An 18,437-nucleotide genomic window follows, 5' to 3' on the forward strand; every position below is an offset into this window, starting at 1 on the left:
ACATTTCACGTTGTGATTGCATAGTGCTATTTTGACCGAGTAAGAGAAGGAAAGGCAACATTGGATATATATTCCATTATCCGGGACAAATATCTCTAATTAATTAAAATAAAGTAAATGAAACTAAAATAAAGGAAGTGGGATTGAAGCATAATAAAAATTATAGCTGACTAGAGTTTAAATCTCAATATGGAATGACTTTTTTCATCTAATCCATGTTTTGAGGAGAGATAGCGGTTACTCAACTATATAATTATATGTAAATTAACTCGAACATCGTTATGGAAAAAAAAACCTCAAACTGCAAATATACAAAAAAGGGAACGGGGATATTAAAAATTGAGCAAAGTATAGTGTCAAGCAGATAAAAAATGTTATGAGATACTATAATGAATATTTAAGATTACGAAATCTTTTTTGATTGAAGTATACTAATTTAATCCACAAGAATGATATTTTTGACACAACAGTTCGTAAAGAATCTTCCTTTACTTGCAATTTCAAATTTGCTCCACTTGAATCGTAACATAATCTCAAGAAATCAACTTTGTATAGAGATACAGTTGAATAAAGAAAATATCGAAAAATAATAATTTAAATCTTGCTAAATTAATTTTGAATTAGAAGGTCCTTCAAAAATACATACGGCTCATTCTTTGTGTGTTCTTTTTTCTCTTGGATAAAAAGAAAGAAAATTTTCAAAAATAAATTGAAAAAGACAACACATTGGATGCAATTACAAAAAATTTCTAATGTGTTTATCCGGCCAAGTAATTACTTTATTAATATAAACTCGAGTATAATTAAAAAAAAGTAATTATGCTCTCTAACAACTTGTTTGGATGATTGTTACCTATTGTATTATATCGTATTGTTACTTTAAATACAATATTTATTTTGATTGTTACTTTAATTTTATTGTATCGTATCGTTAAATCCGTCGTTACGTAACGACTAAATGTGTCACTTTATGTAACGATCGATTTAGTGTGGTCGTGCCGTTACCTTATCTTTTTATCTCAATCTCACCCTTCATTATTATTAAATAATTTTATTTTATCATTTACATTACTTTTTATATAGTAATTTTACCCCGTATTATAATTTTTAAAAATAATATTACAAGTTTATTCTTCATATTGCTGGTGCATGATATCATGGAACGATGACAAACGTCACAATCTATCCAAATATTGTATTTATCAAATGGTACAGTACAATACAATACATTACGATACGCTAGATTATGAAATGATATGTAACAACCATCCAAACAAGTTGTAACTCTCACCAGAAATGTGAGAACTGAGAATTATTGCAACTAATTACATGATGACTTTTTAAATTATCTTTTATTTCTATTTTCAAATATACTACAGAGTATTAATTTCATGATCTTTCTCTTTCATTTATTTTCTTATCATTTTCCGACCATTGCAACTTTTTATATTTTGCATCTTCCATTTTTTATTTTCCTTCGTCTTTATTAGTTGTGCTATAGTTTATTTTTAAGAGTTTTTATTTTTAATTGTATCTTATTCGCTTTGTTATTTTGCTGAAATTAATATTTTATCTTGAATTTTGGTTGATCCTTATGATCTTAATTAATATTGCAGAGACTTTAATCTATATACTCACCTAATCAAGATTTACTCCTTTATATATCCATGCCCCTTTCCCCCTATTAGATCAATTAATCATCCTTATGCAAGCTATGTCACTAAAGACTAAAGTACACTTTTTTTAAAGCAAAAAAACTTGCGAATCATTATATATTCGAAGTTTATTAAATGATTAATTTGAAGGCAGAATGACCTAAATGACACTTATACTTGTGTCACTTTGTCATGCCGGTCCTCCTACTTTACTTTTTTTCATCCAGACACTTTAACTGTTCAAAATCTATATTTTAAACCTCTCTGACCGTGTGTGTATTTCACTTGCTTGACGTGGATGACACATCATATTCCATGTCATTTTTTATATTTTATTTACTAAAAACTTATTATATACTATTTCCTTAAAGAAAAAGAAAAAGAAAATCAATACCTCAACCTCACCTTTCTTCCCTCAAATTCACAGATTTCTTCTTCCTTGTCCATCTCATATCCCTTCTCCATTCACAACCAGAAGGTGGAGGGGAGAAAGAAGAAGCTGGGGAAGGGAGAAGCGTACATCACCATTGACCAAGCACAGAAAATAGTTGCCTAAAAAAACCTTCCAACATCATAAATCACATTCTTCATGAAATCTATTAACCTAGACATTACAATTCAATTTGTAAATTGAATCATGAAGCAACTTTAACTTAGGATAGGACCCACAAAACTACCAATAAATAGAACTAGTAAACGTCAATAGTGCTTGACAGTAACATGAAGCTTAAGAATGGCTATGAGATTAGAAATATCAATAAAGTGAGTTGTCATAATGCCATAACCTTTAATAAATCTGAAAAAACCAGTCCCTGAAACAATTGAGAATTCCCTCTCCTTCATTGCAAAAAGATCAGCACCTGGAATTTCCAAAGTACTCCCTTTGAATTTCTCCAACCCAAAAAGGGAGGAGGTGTTGTTGGATTTTAACTATTGCTGGTTCAAAATATTCATATTCACGGTCATTATCCGTGTGAATTACACTCACTTTGTCCAGCTCAACCATTATTTTACCACATGTGCCTGGTCAATGGTCAGAGAAGTTTAAAATATAGATTTTGAACAAGTTGAAGTGTCTGGATGAAAAAAAGTAAAGTAGAAGGACCGGCATGACAAAGTGACACAAGTATAGGTGCCATTTAGGCCATTCACACTGCGATAGCTTACTAAGGGGGACAAAAATCTCATGATAGATGCTTCATGGTCAAGATTCAAACTTGAAACTTTTGATTAAACTAGTCAATGGGCACGCGCGTTGCGCGTGTATCCCATATAATTAGGAAAGAATTACAAGAAAATACACTTGGCTTCACACCATAACAAAAAATGGACCATATTTTTAAGTTTTATTCGACATAGCCTATATTGTACATATTTTGAAAGCACTAGAAAATTCAAATTCTATTTTCTTACAATCATTGCTTCTAAAAGCTATGAAGTTAAATCTATATTCTCACAAACATTGCTTTCACTCTCTTTTCTTCTCACATCTTCTACATATGCTTCAAGGAGCTGTCCGCCATTACTGCTTCTCCCATGTGTCACCTGGTTGCAATGTAAGAAAATTGAAGATTCAACATTTCACCATTGAAGGCCATTCAGAGCTTGGCTTTCAAAACTATTTTTTTTCCGAGTTTGTTAGTTGTTTGGATTGGATGTTGTTCCAATTGATTGAAAATATCAAAATGAGTTTAAAATTTAAATTTGAAGTGATTTGGAGTAGATTTGAGCAAGATTTGAGTTAAATTTCAGAAAAAACGCAATGAAGAAGACACGAAGTCAGTTTTTTTGTATAATTATGTATAATAGTGTATGTGAGTGTATAAACACATCTTATACACTATTATACACCTTATACAAACGTCTGTAGACGAACTTTTTCCACGATTTTTAGTTGCAATTCTTGTTCAAAATCAGTCCAAATCTCCATTAAATGACTTCAAATTTTATATACAACCTCCTTATACTGTTTCTAACAATTCTAGATAATACCCACTCCAAATTTCTCACAAAATTAAATTCGGAATCTAAACCCACATATTTAAGCTTGTTAAAAATCTAATTTTCACCATCCAAATAGATTTGGTTTGTTGAACTAATATTTAGGTTACAGTTACTGATTCAAAAATTAACTTAAAAGTTTGAGCAATCGTTTTTAAAAATTAAATAGTAATTTTGAGAACCTATTGAAGTTGGATGTTAAATCTTAGCCTATTATTTTTGGGCTAGTTGGTTGTAAATTAAAATATGAGCTATAAAATGGAAAAGTAGGGATCTCAGTTGTTCTTATGTGAAATTTTTCCTATAATTAGTACAAAATTAAAAAAAATTATATCGCTTTTTACCTGTGTGGAAAAACGCTTTAAATCTTAATTGTATTTATAAGAATAGTATTGTACTTAGAAATCATAACAATCTAAATAAACTAAGAGAAGTAGAATGAGAAGATAAAATATAAGAATTGTAAATGTTAGCTCAAAACAATTATTATATTCACGGAAAGTTAAAGAGCTTAACTTTGTAAAGTGAATAATTTAGATACATGTATCTTAATAAATTCTTTGATAATCTCAAGTCAAATGTAACATTACAAAACTAACCTTTATAGATTACATATTTTGTTTATTAATATAACTTGTAAGGGCATAAAAGTCCAATAATATTATAGGGTTATTTTAGTCTTTCACATTCAACTCTTGATATTGATACTTATAATATAGTATAATATGATGGTTCAAGGAGGAGCTAGGAACTCAAACATCTTTATACTTATAATATAGTATGATATTTCAAGGAGGAGCTAGGAACCCAAACATCCAACTACATCTTTGAGCTGGCTAAAGTGTTTTAAGAAGCAAGGTTGTTGCCAAAAAGGCAAAGTGTGTGAAAGTTTGGCAAATGCAAACTTAGGACTTTATTCAAACTTAACCAAATATAACTAACAACGACAATAACGATAATAACAATATTCCTAGTTTATTTTTGCAAATAGGGTCTGAGAGGGTTAGTATGTACACAGACCTTGCCCCTACCTTGTGAAGATAAAGAGGCTATTTCTGATATACCCTTGGCTTAAGAAAAGAATATGTACTCACGTACAACAATCGGCTCATATTTCTAATTGTATTAGTAAAAAATAAATATGACACATGAAATTATGTGTGGCTGACAAGGCATGATACGTGGATCACTAAGAAGGTGACAGCTGGAATATTGCATTAGAAGATGTACAGATACAAGAGGTACGAGCAAATCACTCACGAGATGAAGGGATGCAGTTGCTCGAGTCTAAATCATTCAGTAACTATGGGCTGAATGAATCAAGACAGTAAGAAGGGGAAGATTCACGAACCTCTAATTAATGAGGAAGAAGAATTGGAACCGTTACAAAATCTCCATAAACAGTTACAATTTCCAATTATAATGGATCATTAATGTCATTAATGATCATAATAATTCGGCCATAAAAAGGGAGGAAACGTTATGTTTGTAAATTCCTATATATGGGAAGAGAATTTTATTTGTAAAGACATTTGAGATAATATTGGAATGTATTCACTTTATTTTTCAATTGACTTTGCAATCAGTTATTTTCTTACTTATTCTTATACTTTTCCTTTCATATAATCGAGAAAGTACGAAATTTCTTGGTTATCAGTAACCCGAGTTCTTCTAAAAATAGACTTTGATCGAAAAATATATTTTTTGGTTAAACAAATTGGTTATGTTATCGGAAATCTGATAATTTTTTTACTTTCCAAATTCATTTTTCTATCAAACAATCATGTCGACTGCCAACGACAACAACCAACAAAACTGACAGAATCAACAAGAGGATGAGACTCCAATCCCTTCACCCCAAAATTCTCCTCAACACTCTCGAGAATGGTCACTTAAAAGATCAACATCACATGCGAATAATCAACAAGGGGACGATCAAACTACTGAAGATGCATTGAAACAACTAATTGTAGAACACGTCAACAATGCTCTTCAAGTTTTCGTTACCAGGTTACCAACTGTACCACCAACTCCACCTCCAAACAACACCGCAACCATAGAGAACCCACGCTCGGGACTTGCTAATTCAGGCAGTGGAGGAACTCCCAGCGATTCTCGCGATGGAAGGTCGGGTACGCCAAATAATTCCGATTTACAAGGTTTAGTACTAACTTTGCAGAAGCAGCTCAAGGAGAAGAATGATCGCATAAAGCAGATACCTGGTATTCCATCCGTGATTAAAGGAGTAAATATTGATAAATATTCTCAACAGCCCTGGAAGCCAAGTGTCACAGGAAGAAGATAGTATCACTCAGTCACAGGGTGATGAAAGAACAAGTTCGAGGCGACCAGAAATTGGAAAAAGGTCTGGTAAGAATGGGTACGAACTTTCATGGGACCAGCAGGAAGAAATTCACATTCTAAACACGAAAACCCGAGGTACGGTTCTAGATCAAGGGATAGAGATGCGGGTTCATCATCCAAGTTTAGAAATGAGCGAGGTACGCGGGATATCAATGTTAATACAAAGGCAAAGATTGGTGATTATAGTTTCAATATTAGTACATCTGAGTTGGTAGCTGTTTTAAGGAGTATGGGAGATAAGGTGCGGTGGCCAAAAGAAATGAGATCGAACCCTAGCAGAAGAAACCCAGATTTCTGGTTTGAGTTTTTAGTGATCACGGTCATAAAACAGCAGATTGCAGATTGCTGCAAGGTGAAATAGAGCACTTGTTAAAATAAGGTTATTTAACTGATTTGTTTAGTGAGAAGGTTAAGCAAGCGTATATGAAGAATCGACATGAGTCACCAAAACCTCCGTCACCAAAAAGAACAGTTAACGTTATAAGCGAAGGAGAGGAGTGTGATGACCCAAAAGGTCATCATCACTTGTGTTCCAAGGCCTTAAAAACCTCTTTTTATCTTACCTCGATATGCGTGCGCAGTCCGGACGCGTCTCCGGAAAGCTTTTATGTGAAAACCAAGTAAAATAAGGAAATTGGCTTTTAAAGTTGAATAAAGTTGACTTTGGTCAATATTCCTAGTGAACGGACCCGGACCTGTGATCCGACGGTCTCGTAGGGTCCGTGGTAAAATTTGGAACTTGGGCGTATGCCTAGCATCAAATTCCGAGGTCCCAAGCCCGAGAAATGAATTTTTAAAGAAAATTATTTTCTGGAAAATATTAAGGTTTTTAGAAGTGAATTGATGCGTTTTATTGATGGTATCGGGTCCGTATCTTGGTTCCGAACCCGGCACAAGTTTAAAATAATAATTAAGATGGATCTGTAAAATTTGGTAAAGATTGGAGTTGGTTTGGTATAAAACGAACCTATAGTTGAGAAATTTGGAAAATTTGATGTTCTTGAGTGATTTCATGAAATTGAGGTTTAATTCATAGTTATTGATGTTATTTTGGTGATTTGATCGTATGAGAAAGTCCGGATAATATTTTTAGGTTAGTGTTCATGTTTGGTATGGAGCCCCGAGGGCTCGGGAGAGTTTTGGATAGGCCACGGAGTGAAATTGGACTTAGGAGCAAGTGCTGGTATCTGGTATTTTTGCCCATGCCTCTGATCTCGCAATTGCGAGATCAGGCTTCGCAATTGTGAAGAGGACATGCTTGGTGATTGCGACCCCAATGTCATAAATGCGAACCAAGCCTGGGCAGGCCTTGGTCGCAAATGCGACCATTTCTCACAAATACGATGTCGCAAATGCGACTAGTCCCTCGCAAATGCGAAGGTGACCGGATTTCCCCTTGGTCGCAAATGCGACAGATTCTTCGCATTTGCGAAGCTAGCAGGTCCTGAAGGGGTTCGCAATTGCGAACCCTGGTCGCAATTGCAACATCTGCGACCAGTGAATTAGGACTTAGACGCATTTTTCTTCATTTTTCAAACTCTCTCAAACCCTAAGCTTTCTTGGGCGATTTTCTAAAGAAAGGTTCTTCTCCAAATCGATTGTAAGTCATTTCTAACTCATTTTCTTTAATCTATAACATCTTTTCATGTGATTTCAACTCAAAATCAAGGGTTTTCTTGGGGGAAATTGGGTATTTTGGGTAGAACTTAGAATTTTCAAATTTTGGGGATTTGGACCTCGATTTTAGGTCCGTTTTCAAAATAAATTATATATTTGAATTCTTGGGTGAATAGGTAATCACGTTTGGTTCGAACCTCGGGTTTTGACCATGTGGGCCAGGGGTCGATTTTTAACTTTTTGGGGAAATTATTGGAAAACCTATTTTCATGCATTAGAATTGATTCATTTAGCATTTATTGATATTGTTAAGTATATTGTGGCTAGATACAAGCGAATTGGTGGTGGAAATAATAGGTAAAGGGGTAGTTGGGGCTTGAATTGTGTTCGTGGCATTGAGGTAAGTGTTTGGTCTAACCTTAGCTTGAGGGATTACGAGTTGTGTCTTATTTGCTATGTGTTAATTGTTGAGTACGACGTATAGGCATGTTGATGAGTATCTATACGTTGGTGTCAAGCATGCCCGTGAGTCTTAAATTGTAATCGTTGTGTTCTTGATAAATACTACAAATGCCTAAGCTGTTGATTCTCTGTGTTGGGCAAGAATTATGATTATTTTCGTGGTATTTGGTTGTTGTTGAGTATTGGTTCCAGTTGAGGTTTCATTTGTGAAGTTAAATGTTGGTATAAGTTTGGTTATAGCTGATTCCCTTGCCGGGACGTATTTAATTCTTACCATTGGTTCCCTTGCCGGGATGTACTTGTTCTCGTTGTTGAATCCCTTGTCGGGACATTGTTGTTTCCTTATTATTCCCTTGCCGGGATTCATTTGTGATTTGTGTTGAATTGTATATTGGGATATAGTTGCACGCCGCAACAATATTATATGGGATCGGGTTGCACGCCGCAATATGGAGGAATAAAGGAGGACATGAGGGGTCGGGTTGCATGCCGCAACAGTGATATATGATTGGATCGGGTTGCACGCCGCAATAATTATATATGGTTGGATCGAGTTGCACGCCGCAATAGTATTATATTATTTAGATCGGGTTGTGTGCCACAATAATAAATAATAAAAGTGGATAGTGATTTGTTACTGTTTTCCTTACTCTTACTGAAGCAAACCTTAAAATGTTCTTTATGCTTTTCTCCTGAGTTACTGTTGGTATTTGATATTTTCCCGCAACATGTTTCCCCTTTCTATCTTTAACTGCTAGTTTCCGTTATTATTTCTTGACATATATGCTTTAACTACACAGGTTTATTTGGTAGTCGTGTCCTAGCCTCGTCACTACTTCTCGAGGTTAGGCTCGACACTTACCAGCACATAGGGTCGGTTGGGCTTATACTATACTCTGCACTGTGTGCAGATCTCGGTACTAGAGCATACGGACCTTATCTAGGGGTTGCTGCCTTCAGTCCATCAGGAGACCTGAGGTAGACTTGCAGGCGTCCGCAGGCCTTGGCATCCCCTCCCTATCTAGTTTCTTTCTGTTCTTTTATATTCCAAAGACGGACATGTACTTTCTTGTTTAGACTTTATTTGTAGCTCTTCTTAGATAGTCTGTGAGATTGTGACACAAGTTCTGGGTGGTTTATGTTATGGATTTGTATCGGTATTAGCTTAAGTTGTTACATTTCATTCTTCCGCTTTAATATTTTCGCTGTTTATAAAATGTTACTTTACAACTGTTAAGGGATTTAAAATGAAAAAGATTAAACAATTAGAATAATCGGCTTGCCTCGCTTTCACTAGTAGGCACCATCACGACTCCCGAGGGTGGAAAATCCAGGTCGTGACAAGTTGGTATCAAAGCTCTAGGTTGCTTAGGTCTCACAATTCACGGACAAGCTTGGTAGAGTCTGAGGGATCGGTATAGAGACGTCTGTGCTTATCCCTAGAGGCTACAGAGTTAGGAACAGCTTCACTTCTATTCATCTCTGCCGTGCGGTTTGGTTTCTTAATGCTAATTGAATTTCTACTATGTTCTACACAGATGGTGAGAACACGTGCTTTCTCATCCACTGATCAGTAACCCGAGCCCCTAACAGCAGCTCTTACGAGGGGCAGAGGGCGAGGCCGAGGCCGTGCTAGAGGCCGAGGTAGGGGCATAGCTCAGCCCAGAGCAGTAGCACCAGTGGTGGAGCCTCAGGTTGAGTTTTATGATGAGGTTCCGGCCCAAACAGTTTCGGTGGGCTCAGATCAGGTCCTAGAGGGGTTCATTGCTACCCAGTACTCCAAGATGCTCTGGTCCATCTAGTAGGCCTTATGGAGAGTGTCACCCGGTAGGATTACTTCCTGTAGCACCAGTCGTCTCTCAGGCTGGGGGAGGAGCACAGACTCCCGCTACCCGCACTCTGGAGTAGATGGCTCCCTAGTTTCAGACTCCATCAGCTCAGCCAGTTAGAGTAGTTCAACCAGGTGTGGTAGCTTAGACCGGTGATGGAGTAGCTATGTCTGCCGATGCCTTGTGGAGGTTGGAGAGGTTCACCAAGCTGTTCACTACTACTTATGGTGGTACATCTTCAGAGGTTCCCCAGGATTACTTACACAGCTATTATGAGGTTCTTCAGAACATTGGGATAGTGGAGACCAATAGGGTCGACTTTGCTACTTTTCATCTATCAGGTTCCACCAAGACTTGGTGGAGGGATTATTGTTTGGATAGGCCAGCTGGGTAACCTGCCTTGACTTGGGATCAGTTTTCTCAGCTATTTCTGGAGAAGTTTCTTCCCATCACTCATAGGGAGGACTATCGGAGGCAGTTTGAGCGTCTTCAGCAGGGTTCCATGACCGTCACTCAGTACGAGACCAGATTTATTGTTTTGTCCTGTCATGATCTTATCATACTTCCTATCGAGAGAGAGAGAGAGAGAGAGAGTGATGAGGTTCATTGAGGGACTCACTCAGCCGATTCGATTACAAATGGATAAGGAGACTAGGAGCGAGATTTCTTTTCAGGATACAGCCAATGTGGCCAGGAGAGTTGAGATGGTTCTATCACAGGGTAGTGGTCAGGGGTCTGATAAGAGGCCCCGTCATTCAGGTAGGTTCAGTGGTGCCTCATCTGGAGGCAGGGATCCTTTTGGTAGGGGCAATCCTCCCAGGCCGTTTCATTCAGCACTTCAGACTTCTCAAGGTGCTTTAGGTGGCCATGGTTCTCATATGCAGTATTCTGATCAACAGTCCTACCGTGCACCATCAGCTCCTATAAGAGCACCTCTTATTTAGAGCTATTCTCATGGTCAGCCAGGGCCAGTCTCAGTTCCCTCAGCCGCAGTACTCAGGTGGATGCTTTGAGTGTGGTGAGTATGGTCATATCCGGAGGGCTTGTCCGAGATTAGTGGGTGTTCAGTCGCAGCAGCAGGGTTCCCATGCTATTGTTCCAACACTAGGTGTTCCACTGCCTACTCAGCCAGCTAGGGGTGGGGGGTAGAGGTGCTGGAGGTGGAGGTAGAGATATTAGAGGTGGAGGTCAGGCCGCTAGAGGTGGAGGCCAGCCAGCAAGAGGCCATCCCAAGGACGTAGCTCAGAGTGGTAGGGCCCAGCCTCGATGTTATGCTCTTCCAGCCAGGCTTGAGGCTGAGGCTTCCGATGTAGTTATCACAGGTACTGTTCTAGTTTGTAGTAGAGATGCTTCAGTTCTATTTGATCCAGGATCTACATACTCCTATATGTCATCTTAGTTTTCATCGTATTTGGTCATGCCTAGTGATTCTTTGATTGCTCCTGTATATGTGTCTACACTGGTGGGTGATTTTATTATGGTAGATCATGTCCGTCGTTCATGTATAGTCATGATTGGGGGTCTTGAGACTCGAGTAGATTTGTTGCTATTGGATATGGTTGATTTTGATGTCATAATGGGGATGGACTGGTTATCACCTTACCACGCTATCTTGGACTGTCATGACAAGACTGTGACCTTAGCCTTATGGGGTTTACCTCATTTAGAGTGGAGATGGACTCTTGGTCATTCTACCCGTAGGGTTATCTCATATATGAAGGCTCAGCATATGGTCGAGAAGGGGTGTTTGGCCTATTTGGCATATGTTCGTGATTCTATTGCTTAGGTTCCTTCTATGGATTCTATGGCTATTGTTCATGAGTTTCCTGAGGTATTTCCTTCAGACCTACCGGGTATGCCACCCGATAAGTATATTGACTTCTGCATTGATTTGGCTCCGGGCACTCAGCCTATTTCTCTTCCACCGTATCGTATGGCCCCGCTTGAGTTGAAAGAATTGAAGGAGCAATTGCAATACTTGCTTGATAAAGGCTTTATTAGACCTAGTATCTCGCCTTGGGGTGCGCCGGTGTTGTTTGTTAAGAAGAAGGATAGATCAATGAGGATGTGTATATATTACCGGCAGTTGAACAAGGTTACAATCAAGAATAAGTATCCATTGCCGAGGATTGATGATTTGTTTGATCAGCTTCAAGGTGCCAAGGTATTTTCGAAGATTGACTTGAGATCTTGCTACCATCATTTGAGGATTAGGGCATCTCAGTCCCTAAGACAGCTTTCCTCACTCGGTACGGGCATTATGAGTTCTTGGTAATGTCATTTGGGTTGACAAATACCCCAGCAGCTTTTATGGATTTGATGAACCGAGTGTTCAAGCCTTACTTGGATTCATTTATGATAGTCTTCATTGATGATATTTTGATCTATTCTCATAGCCGGGAAGAGCATGAGCATCATTTGAGAGTGGTTCTTCAGACTTTGAGAGATAGTCAGTTGTATGCTAAGTTTTCAAAGTGTGAGTTCTGGCTGAGTTCAGTTGCATTCTTGGGTCACGTTGTTTCAGCTGAGGGTATTCAGGTGGATTCGAAGAAGATAGAGGCAGTTAAGAACTGGTCTAGACCCGTGTTAGCTATAGAGATCCGGAGTTTCTTGGATTTGGCAGGCTATTACTGTCAGTTTGTGGAGGGGTTTTCATCCATTGCAGCCCCGATGACCAGGTTGACCTAGAAGGGTGCCCAGTTCAGGTGGTCGGATGAGTGTGAGGCGAGCTTTCAGAAGCTCAAGACAGCTTTGACTACAGCGCCAATGTTGGTTTTTCCCATAGGTTCAGGGCCATATAAAGTGTATTATGATGCATCGCATATTGGACTTGGTGCGGTGTTGATGTAGAATGGTAAGGTTATTGCATATGCTTTGCGACAGTTAAAGATTCATGAGAAGAATTATCCAATTTATGATTTGGAGTTAGCCGCCATTGTTCACGCATTGAAGATTGGGAGGCATTATTTGTATGGCGTGTCATGTGAGGTGTTCACGGATCACAAGAGTTTGCAATACTTGTTCAAGCAGAAGGAGTTAAATTTGAGGTAGAGAAGGTGGTTGGAGCTGTTGAAAGACTATGATATCACCATCTTATATCATCCAGGAAAGGCCAATGTGATGGCCGATGCTTTGAGTAGAAAGTTAGCTAGTATGGTCAATCTTGCATATATTCCGGTCGGTGAGAGACCGCTTGCTTTGGATGTTCAGGCTTTGGCCAATCAGTTCGTGAGGTTGGATGTTTCCGACCCCAATTATGTTCTAGCTTGCATAGTCGCTCGTTCTTCATTATTTGAGAATATCCGAGATTAGCAATATGATGATCCTCATTTGCTTGTCCTTAGAGACACCGTGCGACACGGAGGTGCCAAGCAGGTTACAGTTGGAGATGATGGAGTTATGAGGATGTAGGGTCGTATTTGTATGTCTAATGTGGATGGACTTTGAGAGTTGATTTTAGAGGAGGCCCATAGTTCCCGGTACTCTATTCATTTGGGCGCCGCTAAGATGTATCAAGATTTGCAGCAACATTATTGGTGGATGAGGATGAAGAAGGATATTGTTGCATATGTGGCTCGGCATTTGAATTGTCAGCAAGTAAAGTACGAGCATCAGAGACCTGGTGGTTTGTTTCAGAGGATTGATCTTCCCGAGTGGAAGTGGAAGCGTATCACTATGGACTTTGTTGTTGGACTCCCACAGACTCAGAGGAGGTTCAATGCAACGTGGGTTATTGTTGATAGGCCGACCAAGTCAGCATATTTCATTCCTGCGATAGTCTCTTCTTCTTCTGAGAGGTTAGGTGAGATCTATATCCGGGAGATTGTTCGTCTTCATGGTATGCCCGTGTCTATCATTTCGGACCAAGGTACACAGTTTACCTCACATTTATGGAGGGAAGTTCAGCATGAGTTGGGCACACGGGTCGAGTTGAGCACAACATTTCATCCCCAGACGGACGGACAGTTCGAGCGTACTATTCAGATTTTGGAGGATATGATCCGAGCTTGTGTTATGGACTTTGGAGGTTCGTGGGATCAGTTCTTGCCTTTAGTGGAGTTTGCCTACAACAACAGCTACCAGTCGAGCATCCAGATGGCTCCTTATGAGGCTTTATATGGTAGACGATGTCGTTCGCCGGTCGGATGGTTTAAGCCGGGAAAGGCTCGATTTTTGGGTACGGATCTAGTACAGGATGCCTTGGACAAGGTCAGGATCATTTAGGATAGGCTTCATACAGCTCAGTCTAGGCAAAAGAGTTTTCGTGATGTGGCATTCATGGTCGGCGAGCGGGTGTTGCTTCGGGTGTCACCTATGAAGGGCGTGATGAGATTTGGGAAGAGGGGCAAGCTTAGCCCTAGATTCATTGGCCCGTTTGAGATTCTTGATCGAGTGGGAGAGGTGGCTTACAGACTTGCGGTGCCGCCGAGTTTATCAGCCGTGCATCCAGTGTTTCATGTGTCCATGCTTCGGAAGTATCACGGCGATCCATCCCACGTATTAGACTTCAGCACTGTCCAGTTGGACAAGGACTTGTCCTATGAGTAGGAGCCGATAGCTATTCTAGATCGACAGGTTTGTTAGTTGAGATCGAAGAGTTTCCCTTCTGTTCGTGTTTGTGGAGAGGTCAGCCTGTTGAGGTAGCGACCTGGGAGTCCGAATCCGATATGCGAAGCCGATATCCCCATCTTTTCCCCGACTCAGGTACTTCTTTTCTATGTCCATTCGAGGAAGAACGATTGTTTTATAGGTGGAGGATGTGATGACCTTCACTTGTGTTACAAGCAAATTATGTGTTCCGAGGCCTTAAAAACCTCCTTTTGTCTCACCTCGATATGCGTGCATAGTTTGGCCGTGTCTCCGAAAAGCTTTTATGTGAAAACTAATTAAAATAAGGAAATTGGCTTTTAAAATTGAATAAAGTTGACTTTGGTCAACATTCCTGGTAAACGGACCCGGACCCGTGATCCGACGGTCTCGTAGGGTCTGTGGTAAAATTTGGGACTTGGGCGTATGCCCGGAATCGAATTCTGAGGTCCTGTTGATACCCAATTTTTTCCTATATATTTTAATATGCATATTATCTTCAAAATAACATATATATGCATATATAAGCATGTCCAAGGGTTTTATTTTATTTTTCCCCATAATTTTAAAGGTTTAAATTGATTTATTTTCTCCCTCTTTATCCATAAAATCCCCAATAATTATTTTTAAAATTATTATTTTGATAATTCATCTATTGTTGTATTTATATTTATTCCAAAATATGGCTAAGGTAATTTTTACATATTTTCATCATTACATTTAGTATTTTTAAAGCTAAATTGCACATAATTACAATATTAACCCTTTTAAGATTTAGTTATGTTTTATATGCATAAAATTGGATCCTATATTTTTTAAATTGCTAATTATGTATTATAAATCATTTTAGCATTTTAAAATTATTTTAAGAAATTATCTACTATTTTCTATAAATTAAATAGGGAAAACTGGCTATTTAACTTATAGCCAAAATTGGCTTTCAATTCTTGCCTAAACCCACAGATCCCCAACCCAATTAAATAATCCATCAGACCCAAGCCCAAACCCAAACCATACCCGACCCAGACCTGAGTTAATCCTGGCCGTTGATCAATTTTGATCAACGGATTGATCAACGGTCCGGATTCACTCTTACCATATTAAACCTTAAAGACTACCCCCCATCTCTCATTTCCCCCTCTCATTCTCTCTCTACCGGTCTCTCATCTCCCTCTCTCTATCTCTGATTCTCTCTAGAACCTTCTCTTCTTCCACCCTCTCCGATGTACCTTATCCACCTTCTCCGTCCATCTCCCTACCAGAATCCATGGTGTTCTCGCCATCTACCAGCCTTATGGCTCCCTCTTGAACGTGTGTCATCGTTTTGACGCCTCCCATGGTTTCTCATGCCATTTTCCAGCCATCCATGGCCGTTCGAGTAAGATCTATTACTCTTCCGGCTAAAACCGGTAAAATTTTAAGGTTTTCTCACCTTCTCTGGGTTCTTCGAAACCCTAACTCTAAAGATTTTCCGATTTTCTTTTAGATCTGTCTTAGATCTGTGTATATCATGGGCTTTTGGTGTTTTCCTCAAAGGTTTTTCCCGATTTTTTCAAAGTGACTTTTCGCTTTCAAGACTAGGGTTTCTTAACCCCTTTTTTATGACTTCTCCTTTGATTTTTAGTACTATCATATGATTTTACTATTTTTAAATGGTTTATTTATGTTTTTCTTATACCTGATTCATCACGTTGAAAACCCTAATTATTTTGGTTTTATCCGTTGTTCTGGAACTATCTTTATTTATTTGATTCGATCGATTTCTTTATGATTAGACGTTTTTCTTTGTTTATCTTGACCGATTCTAAGTTATTACCTCTTTTAACTCAACTTTGCTAAAAGCTCTAATTTCTTAAAGACTTTCTTCACTTGTTACTGTAAGTCTTAAAGGTTTTCTTTACTTGTTTCTGTGTGTTGGCCTAACCTTCTTTACCTGTTGCTGTGTGTTAGATTGGTTTCTTCACTCTGGTTCTATGTGTAGCCATGACTACTTGACTTTGTTAAGTTTCTGTTAATTACCATGCTTCGAGTGGGTTCTTTTTGGTCCTTAGCCAACTCGTGTCACTTCTGTATGATTGTGTTCATCTAGTTTGTTCATCTCTTGTTTCTTTTTAGCAATATGGCTGACCTTGCATGTCTGATACGCCTGTGCATTCTTCTCTATTTATATGTCAAAGTGCAGAATCATGACTCCCTCTTGATTGATCCTGATTTCCTTAAATTACGGTTTGATTGCAAGGTTTTCTTATAAACCACTAAAATTTTACTCGTTTGTTTAAGTTGATTGATTCCATTCCCTTATTTGCTGTGGTGCTTCATTTTTTCTGAATCCTTTCCTCAAATTAATATATTCTGTACTTAGACTCAATCATATGCTCTATACTTTTACTACCCCTTATTTGGTAAAAACCAATCTTTCTTAAACTGATTTTTTCCCCTTAATTATCCCTGTTGGTATCTATTTAAGCTGTAATTCCTTGATTAAAGGGGAGTACTTGTATTAATTGGATTCTAATTGTGATTGCTTCCATAATTATGCTAAACCTTTACTTGTTACCTTATTTTCTATCTATTATTCTAAGCTATAAATTGTCACGACCCTAGTCACCAACCGTGAACATGTCATGACGGCACCTAGTCTCCGTGACCAGGTAAGCCTAACACTTGCGGAAACATAATAATTGCAAAAAAATAGAATACCATATCTAAATAAATAAATAAAAAAGGAAATTGTATTGAATGCCACTCGACATATACAACTCAATATCCCAAGACTAAAACAATCCCAAAACCCGGAAACTCACGGGAAACACAGGCTACAGAATATGTATAGTGAGGCTCCAAACTCCAGAATATCTAACAAACGGAAGGAAAGAGAACTAAGTACTAAAGATGGAATAAAGAGGGAGACTCGTCGGTCTGCGGACGCAGCAGATCTACCTCGAAGTCTCCGTAGTCCTCCTGCCTCACTGAGTGCGCCTGAGTAGAGGTACCTGGATCTGCACATGAAAACAGGCGCAGAAGAGGCGTGAGTACACCATAACGGTACTCAGTAAGTGCCAAGCCTAACCTCGGTTGGGTAGTAACGAGGAAGGTCAGGGCCCTACTGAGGTTAAATAAAATATAAAGATGACAGGATAAGATAAACAGTGCAATTGAGAATCTACAATAAGAATCTACACAGGATAATAAGAGTACAATAACGGAAACAGAGGTGAAAGCAAACCACAAGGGAAGTAACCGGGGATCTCTAAGTATCCCGAGGATCTCTTAGTATCCTCAACATGTGCTAGGGATCTCTTGGTATACCGAGGATCTCTTGGTATCCTCAATATATGCCAGGGATCTCTTGGTATCCCGAGGATCTCTCGGTATCCTCAATATGCGTGCTAGGGATCTCTTGGTATCTCGAGGATATCTCGGTATCCTCAATATATGCCAGGGATCTCTTGGTATCCCGAGGATCTCTTGGTATCCTCAATATATATGCGAGGGGACCTCCCGGGAATCTAGCCCGTAGTCCCAAAGTAAATATGCAGGGGGGATCTCCCGGGAATCTAACCCGTAGTCCCAAAGTAAATATGCATGGGGGATCTCCCGGGAATCTAACCCGTAGTCCCAAAGTAAATGTGCAGGGGAAATCTCCCGGGATATCGTCCTGTAGTCCCAATTTAAAACACAGAGCAACAACACAAGAATATTAAATTAAACGCTAATTTCGTACCAAGTAAACATTTACTTCTAGCCTAACATGCTTCACGTAATGCAATTCAGGCAATTTAAGCAAATAGGCAATTAAGTCAACTAAACATGCCTTTCTAGACTAGCAACATGCTAAATTCACAAGTAGAATAAAATAGGAAAAAAAGAACTCAATTGAAATACTTAAGGAAAAACCGGATTTTCAACAATTAGCTCAAGT

The sequence above is a fragment of the Nicotiana sylvestris genome, chromosome 4, assembly GCF_000393655.2.
Source record: "Nicotiana sylvestris chromosome 4, ASM39365v2, whole genome shotgun sequence".
Taxonomy (NCBI): Eukaryota; Viridiplantae; Streptophyta; class Magnoliopsida; order Solanales; family Solanaceae; genus Nicotiana; species Nicotiana sylvestris.